Source organism: Rhea americana, unplaced genomic scaffold, assembly GCF_003343005.1.
Source record: "Rhea americana isolate MKP2758 unplaced genomic scaffold, rheAme1 scaffold_31, whole genome shotgun sequence".
In the NCBI taxonomy this organism is placed as follows: domain Eukaryota; kingdom Metazoa; phylum Chordata; class Aves; order Rheiformes; family Rheidae; genus Rhea; species Rhea americana.
In genome coordinates, this window is record NW_028186435.1 from 2,832,082 (window position 1) to 2,840,184 (window position 8,103).

At 40.8% G+C, this 8,103-nt stretch overlaps 1 non-coding gene across 1 annotated transcript; it reads left to right on the forward strand.

Annotated features, from left to right (window-relative positions):
• Nucleotides 1-3,151: 3,151 nt before the first annotated feature.
• Nucleotides 3,152-3,223, forward strand: TRNAE-UUC (transfer RNA glutamic acid (anticodon UUC)). The gene has a single exon. It is a non-coding gene; the product is annotated as a tRNA-Glu (tRNA).
• The last annotated feature ends 4,880 nt before the right edge of the window (nucleotides 3,224-8,103 follow it).

The window sequence follows — 8,103 nt, forward strand, 5'->3', positions numbered from 1 at the left end:
AGATGTTCCTAGYGACAATGGGGCAGAAAAAGTAAGCAGAGTGGGTTAACATTCAGGGTTTTTTTGACTCCTATAAAATTAGCAGAACCTGGCTCATGCAACTAGCAGTAATAAAAAGGATATATAAAAAATAAGGGAAAAAAGATTCACTGTGAAATGTGAATCTGTCCTTCCTTAAGTTTTGCTGAATTTTAATGCTTTTAGGCCCTAAGGAGATCCTTCTCCTATTTTGATATTTCTTCATCCTTTTAAAACATACTGCAACAACACCTTTGTGAAGTGCTAAATCATGTCTCTTCACAGAGTAGATGCTCAGTAAACAGAAGCCATAAAGAATTCTGCAAAATATCTGGTGAGGACAGTTGTTGACATGGAGGGAAAATGTTATGAGGAGAAAATAGCAGAGAGACTATTTGAATAAACAAGTAATGATGGTGGCTACCGGTGGATTTAACCAAGTAAGCTAACCGAGGATGTAGTCTCTTTAGTATTGTTATTGTCCTGTAGAGTATATAAATTCCTATACCATATGTTGCAGACATGGCTCTGGAGGTCTTGTATCCAGATGTATTGACCCTGCCTCCTAACGRTGAGCCCTCTGACGATTCAATCAATATAAAATTGAACTATTTATATCGGCTATGCAGGGACCAAATATTTAGCTTTCAAAACTAGAAATAGATTTTCCTCAACTTACATACAGAGCTTGGAATTCATGACTTCAGAGGTCTGTACTTCAATAAGTATAAAAAGATTGCCATAGATTAGCAGGAATATATTATTGAAAATGATTTATCCTGGGAATGAAGAACAGAAAACTGAGACCAAATTGCATATTTACACTGAAGCAAAGAGTTTTCTGATCTGTTAACTTTCTTTCATAGATAAGAGGCAGAAGTCTCAGATTTTACTTCCCATATTTGGACTCTGGTACAGGTTAAGCCAWGAAGTTCTCAATATGCAGTATAGGAAGGGGGATCTTAACATTTGTAGCACTTGTGTAGTATCTGAAAATTAGGATGCTTTTCTTTTTCCCTCTCAAACTTAGAATAGTATGTCATATCACATCCTCTTCTATTCCAACATGGCCAGAAGATCTATAGACATGGTCTTAATTATGTGCAGCTATCTAAGAAACATCCAGGCAACCTCGGTCTAGTTGTATCCACTAATAYTGGTGAATTATATGGAAGATCTCAAGACAATCTTTCTGCTTCCTTTGGTGAGGCCATTGTCCATCAGGGTAGAACCAAGGCTGTGCAATGGTATATTATGTATTGTGTTTGCAAGGTGATTTAAACGTAGAAGTGTAGATAGATTTTGAAATCTTAGGAAAAGGGATATTAATGATTGTATCCAAAATAAAGGATTGGTTTTATTCCTGTCAGATTGCTGTGTCCTGAGGGACTGTATTACTTCAGCATTCTTTTTTTCCTTAAAATAAATGTAAAAACGTGTGGAWTTTACTAAATGTTGGAGAGATTTGGAAAAAAAAAACAGTGGATAATTCATAAACTTGTTTATGAAACAAGGAATTGCCAAGAGAGAAGTTGAAGTTACATGCGAGATGGTAGCAGATATGACAAATTACAGTTTGTTCATGGGGGATGTTGATGACTGCACAGATCACCTATTCTGTCACTAGCTCTGTTTTCTCTGTGTCATGTTTGCTTATGGCAAAGCCATGCTCTATAAAGTATGGCARCCAAAGTGGATTTCCTACATAAACCTTGTGCTGAAAATCACATATTTTCCCATTTCCATTAGATAGAAACTGGTATTTAATAGCCTGGTAATTGTCATGGCAAGTGAAAGTTTGAAATGTTTCCTGACYCTGTAAAGCTGAGACATTGTTTTTTGTGAGGCTCAGTTTTCAGCCTTACTGTCCTAGGTAGAGTCAGAAAAAAGAAGTTATTGCTGGATAAACTGATAAAATAATAAGGGCCTTGAATACTCTGCCCTGAGGGCTTAACTGCTTCCCTCCCCACCCAGCTGTGTTTAGTTCTCATATCTGAAGCCTCAAATATGCTTAARTCATAGGTTTGGGGCTGATTTTCCCTGTCCTGATGGTTGCTTTAACCAGAGCTCAGGTAGTGATCTTCCCTGCCTGTGTGTAGCCCTCTCCGAGCCACTTTTGGTGGGTCTATGTTTGTGGGACAGAGCTCAAGCATGACRTTGAGGCCTCCTAGGAGTAGCATGAGGAACAAAAGGACACAAAATATGCTGGTCGTGTTCCTCTCCTCCACTGTGTTATCTGAGCTCTACAGCTGGCCAAGATATTGTCCAAGAGACTTGCTTGAGAGATGGAAAGAAACTCATGGAGTGAAACAGTGCAKGCAASCAGATGGCATTAAGCAGTTGTGTCTTCACCCCAAGTAGCTGTTCCTTTGAGGGATGCCATTCCTCAAGTCTGTASGTTTATGAACTCAGCAAATTTGCAGTCTTGCCTTCTTTTGACAGAACTGCCAGCTCATTCACCCCTGCYCCTGCCAGCTGCAGCTATACAGAATGATTTCTCCTCACCACACCACTGTGGTGGGAGCCCTCTCACCTGTGTGGGCAGCAAGCCTGGGGAGCAGAGACCTGCCAGTTAAACTATTTAAACTAACTTAGCTCATCCTCGTGGAAGCAGGCCAGGAAGCTCTCTTGTGAGCTGACTGCACAGGCTGGGTAACCTCCCTGGGGAAAGGAGCAAGGGAGGATGGCAGGGACTGGGCACCAGGGAGCCCCAACCTCGGCGACTGGCAATTATGAACAAGCRTGGAGGAAGGGTTCCAAATTTACCCACTGTGTGCAGGGGGCATGGTGGGAATTGGATACATGTGTTCTCTGAGCAGATTTGGAGGTTTAAAGCTCTAATAGCTGAATAATGGAGCCAAGCTTATGCTGAAAGTGACCTTTCTGATCAGGGAGAGCACTCAAATGAAATGAATGGGTAAATGCTACCTGGAAGAGATGCTGTGCTATACTTAGGCCAACTCTTGCATTCTTGGGGCATGTATGCTAGTTGCATTGCAAGGTACATATTACTTGGAAACTTGGAAACTTACTCTCCCCACCTTCTAACCTGAAAAAGATGTTTGATTCATGAAATGGGAAGGCAGTGTAAAAAATGACACGTATAGCTGTATGCAGTTTATTAATTCAGGGCTCCCATATGGTCTAGTGGTCAGGATTCCTGGTTTTCACCCAGGCGGCCCGGGTTCGACTCCCGGTGTGGGAATCCAGGTACCTCAGTACCAATTTTCAATTACTTGTTTGATAGACCAGGATCAGTCCTGGACTTTCCTCCATCTCCTAGCAAATTTACTGCTGGRAAATCAAGATATTTATGCTGCTGGAGATGAAAAGCTTTAATTAAATTGAGTTTCAATAGGTCAGGGAGAACCAAAGAGTACTTCACTCCCTAAGGAGAGGGGAGTGAAGGATGTGCCAGGCAAGAACGGGTCACAGAGACCCTCATGGGGCAGCACACCAAGGGAGCCTGTGGTCCTGGGTGGTGGTGGTGGTGGCTTTGGTGTGTGCCCRGAAAAYACAGTTAACAGTTGYCTTTTCCTTTCTGTGTTCAAGTGGCTTGACAGCTATCCAGGCTCACCCCTAGATAAAAGTGAATATATCTCATATTGTGCAGCTTCTTGGGGTTAGGTTTAACTCAGTTGGTTAGAGCATGGTGCTAATAATGCCAAGATTGTGGGGTTGATCCCCGTGTGACCCACTTGTTTGGGGATTGGACTAGATGATCTCCAGAGGTCCCTTCCAACRTTACCAATTCTATAATTCTGTGAATGCATACTGCATTTGAAGATGCATGTTTATGGCATAGTCAAAGTGAAGGTCCACAAACTCGTGCTATTTTTTTTTTGTAACAATTTGTTGGGTAGGTTTTACACATGTTTTTAAATGATGCTGTTATGTGAATAAGATCCCTTTACTGTAGTGAAAAGAAACAACAGTCTTTTTTTCCTTTTCTTATTTTTTACCTGTTAGTGACCTTCTCTGTGAGTGCGCATACTTGTTTATAAAGCTTGCTTTAGCTCTAGTCCCTTATATCTCTCCTCTTCAAGGGTGGCAGCATTGGCTATGTTACTGGTTGTACCAATGCATTTTCTTGACCTTGGAGCAAAATTGCCAAGCTGCTGTGGAAGTGATGGAAAGGCTCCTCTCTAATGCCTTAATGGGATCTGAAAAGTAGATGCATGATTTTTAAACTGTAACACAACAATTATGGAAATTTCTCCCCAATCTTGCTGAATAATGTTAAATTTACTTAAAAACACATAAGAATGTGATTCTGGCTTAACTATAGAATCAGACTATATTTCTTTCAATCTGAGAACTTGGGAATGTCTAGGAACTGGGGAATATAAATTAGGAAAARCTTATTTTCCCCTCAAAATCACAGATATTTTCGTATTTTCATCTTTCTGAGTATATTTTAAAATTATCAGTTAGTTTTCTTTTAGTTGATTATTTATAAAGTTGTATTCGGATGCTACAAGAAAAAAAAAATCAGGACTTATGGTCATGTAAGTGAACACTGTTTGCCTGTGATTAAACTGAATTTGGCTGGTGAATAATCAGCRTGCTTTGCGGAATGGTTGGGGTCGCTGCATCCTTGCTTTGAGAAAACCATAGGTGCCGGCGAAGGGCAGGGYGCCAGCAGGTCCTCAAACTCAGGCRCCTGCATCCCTTTTGCAGCCCCGCTGTGGTGCGGGTTAGGATGAAGACCCCGCTTGCAGGAACCCCCGAGCTGTCCCACTGGCCCTGGGAGTGCCACTGGAGGGCAGCATTTTCCCATGCAACTCTGCACAGGCGGAGGAAAAAATCATTAGGGAAAAATCGGTTAGAAAAATGAACCAGGAAGAAAAAAGAAACCATGGTGGTGGTTGCCACTTTGAAGACCAGCATGCATCTTTACTTCAGTGTGACTTATGCAAATCCTCTCTGCGGCATTTGCCTCTCCTTTTTAAGTCTCTTTCAGGTAGGTTATGTAAATTGAAATGAGGAAATCAAAGGCAGAGATCTGAATTTAATTTTTTCAGTGCTTTTCGGGGATCTATTCCAAAGTTGGAAGCTGACCTGTGTCTTTGAGAAGATGAGGGGTGTTTATTGTTTTGCTGAAGTTCTGTTTCTTTATCATTATAACCAAAACTTTTTTTGGCTGTTCTGGCAGCTGTCTCAGAAAGCACCTACTGACTATTGACTTTCTTGCCTTGTAGTTTGCTCACACTATGCATGCGCTTTAAAACAAGCACTTTAATTCATTTTCATCAGCTCCTGGAAATACCTTTCTAATGACATGATGCCTTCTTTTCTGCTCTTGGCAAGCACAGCTCACGCCCTTCAGCCTTCCTCTCCTCTGCCCTTTGGGAACCAACACCTCCAACATGTCCTGCTTCCAGCATTCCCTCAGGTGCAGGGCAGGGTGTTACCTAAGCTGCCTTAGGCCCCTGACTTAGGATACGCCGGATGTGGTCTGTGAAACTAATTTCTCTGTGTTCAGTTCCTGGTTTGCATTCCAAGACTAACAGAGCTGGTCAGTCTCAGTATGTAAGGCAAGGAAATAGCATTGAAACTGGCCTTCYCCTGCCTTTCCTAGAATTTTCCTACCAGAAGATAGAGTGTGGGTTTGAAGACAGCGTACAAAATAGAGAGCTCTAACCACTAGACAAAAGATCAGCAAAATAGATCCTCGTAAACTCTGATGTGTTATGGAGATAASTCTGTGTAATTGGCTGTCACTTATGATTAAAACTGATTAGCGAAGTTGTGCATATATACATATACCTTAAAAAAAAAAAAAAAAAGGGRGGGGGGGGGAATCATKTTCACTGATCCAGATTGGCAAAATAAGTAGTTTCAGAAGGAGTTAGCAAAATCTCATACTTCAGAGGTGTTTTTCCTTCTATCTGCATCTTCTTGTGCTTAGGAAGATGTAATTTGGTCTAGTCCAACAACCAAAGAACAGCAACACTTAGCCAGATCAGCCAGATCAGCTCTGCTGGCAAGGATACCAAGTGGAAATAGCCRTAGCTATTATGGATAAATATTTCAGGGATAACTATTTCAGAATATGTGGTGGCCTTTAGCTTAGACCAAAGTTAGCTCATTCGTGGATGCTTAAACAAAACTCTCTTGCTTGCCTTTGGAGAGCTGTAGCTTATGGTCTATTTCAGTATGACAGAGAAAAACTTTTGTACTGAATTAAATACCTGTTGTTGTGCTATCTCRTTTTGCATCCCCTCCACCACCTTCCAATGCTTGAAAATATACAACATTAAACAATGTGATTTCATTTGAGAAAGTTTAGTGGCTTAGAGGGATGACACTATTTTGTTCTTCATGGGGAATTAGGAGGTCGCAGAGGTGATAAACATTGCTCTGTGTAACAACTTTGGTTTAATTTTATTAATTCTCYTCTGTTCTTGTAAATTAGCTTTGCCTAACCAGTGTCTGATACCATGAGTGTACACAGCTGATATTCATTCCTTCATCTCAAAACCACTGTATGACTTCATAAAGAATATCTATCTTACTACGTAACTAAATTYTGCCAATATTGCTGGTTTCCAGATTATTCTGTCTTGTGTTGAGAGCATTGTTAGTTTTACTGTTAAGCATTAAAGACTGCAAACCTACAGGTCTCAAGCTCCTTTTRTTTTCTGCTTTGTCTTCTGACATGTATTTAGTGGTCTTACTTCTTCTGTTCTGCCTCATGTTCCCTCCAAAGACGCCTATGTTGAACTGACCAGTAGTTATTCTGCTCCTGACCGYATGTGGCAACCTATTAAATTACAAATAGTTGGGGGGAGAAAGCTGCAAATACCTGCAACAATGTGTTTCTTACTTGGTCATTAGAATGAAAAGAGAAATGAGTAACACAATGGTGCCGTTCCTTGCTTGAAAAGGAAGGAGACTGGCAGTGCATTTTAGACCTTTTAAAGGTAAAGAGCAACTCGGAGCTGTTTTTAATAGAAATGCCACTTGAGAAAAGAGGAGCCTTTGAATGATGCCTCTGTTCTGTTTTTCAGCAGCAATATAAAGAACTGGGTGACACTGTCAGGGGCCATAAATTCTTCAAACATCGCTGGTCAAATAAATGYCTCTTGTAAGGGTGCTCCTGTGCCATGATAGGCATGGGCTGTTGCAGGGCTTGACTTGCCTTCTTAGAAGTCAAGCAGCTRATTTCTGAAGAAAGCAAACAGATGCTGACAAATCATGGGCATTAAGGCAGCCCATGTCCTTGGCTGTTGTACCCTCCAAGCACRGTGGGCTGGTACAGGGAGAATTAATGATGTTCTGTCTGGGCCATTTATAGAAGTGTGGTTTGTGGTGAAAATAAAAGACTAAAGTAGCTATAAGAAATGTAAAACTGTGGAGTTAAAAACATCTGCTGCTGTCTAAGTAGTGAAAAACCAGTCTGTGAGAAAAGAAAGAAGGAAAAGATATYGAACATTTTATTTTAAAGATTACTGTTGAGGTTCAGTGATCAAAATTAAAAAATTGTATATTACATATATTTAAAGGAAAATAATTTGTGCCCTATATAAGTACATCAGTCATTATTCCTGTCACCTACAATATGTTGCAAAGCAGGTAAATGTGTTCACAGGCGCGTRAAGATTCCTTCCCCTTTCCTCCTCCTCCTCCTTTTGTGTCAGTGAGGTATATGCAGCTGCATAGCTTGCAATGCCATGCAGGCAAATTTTAAACACAAAAAGCAAGCTGTGTCCAAAAATAAGTCTGTAGACTTGACAGCAACATAGCTGCAGGTCTCTCAGACAGCTAATGCCTTTCCCTGGAAGGACAGTCAGAACATACAGTCAATACTGTCTAGACATTTTACATTAAGCAGGAGTGTGATACGATTAACTTTTTTGAAGTGAACTCTTTCCCTGTTAAAAGTGACCTGCTTTCCACCCRATGATTTAGACACAAAACTGGTTTATATGACTACTCTTTACTGGAGAGAATTAGAATTCAGCTTGGCATGATATTTGTAGCTTGTAACTAATGAAATCACTTTTGATTCATAGTGGTGGAGGAGTCTGGAGCAGGAGAAAACCGGGTGCATCCCTGGTGCAAAGGGAAGGTCTAGGGAGT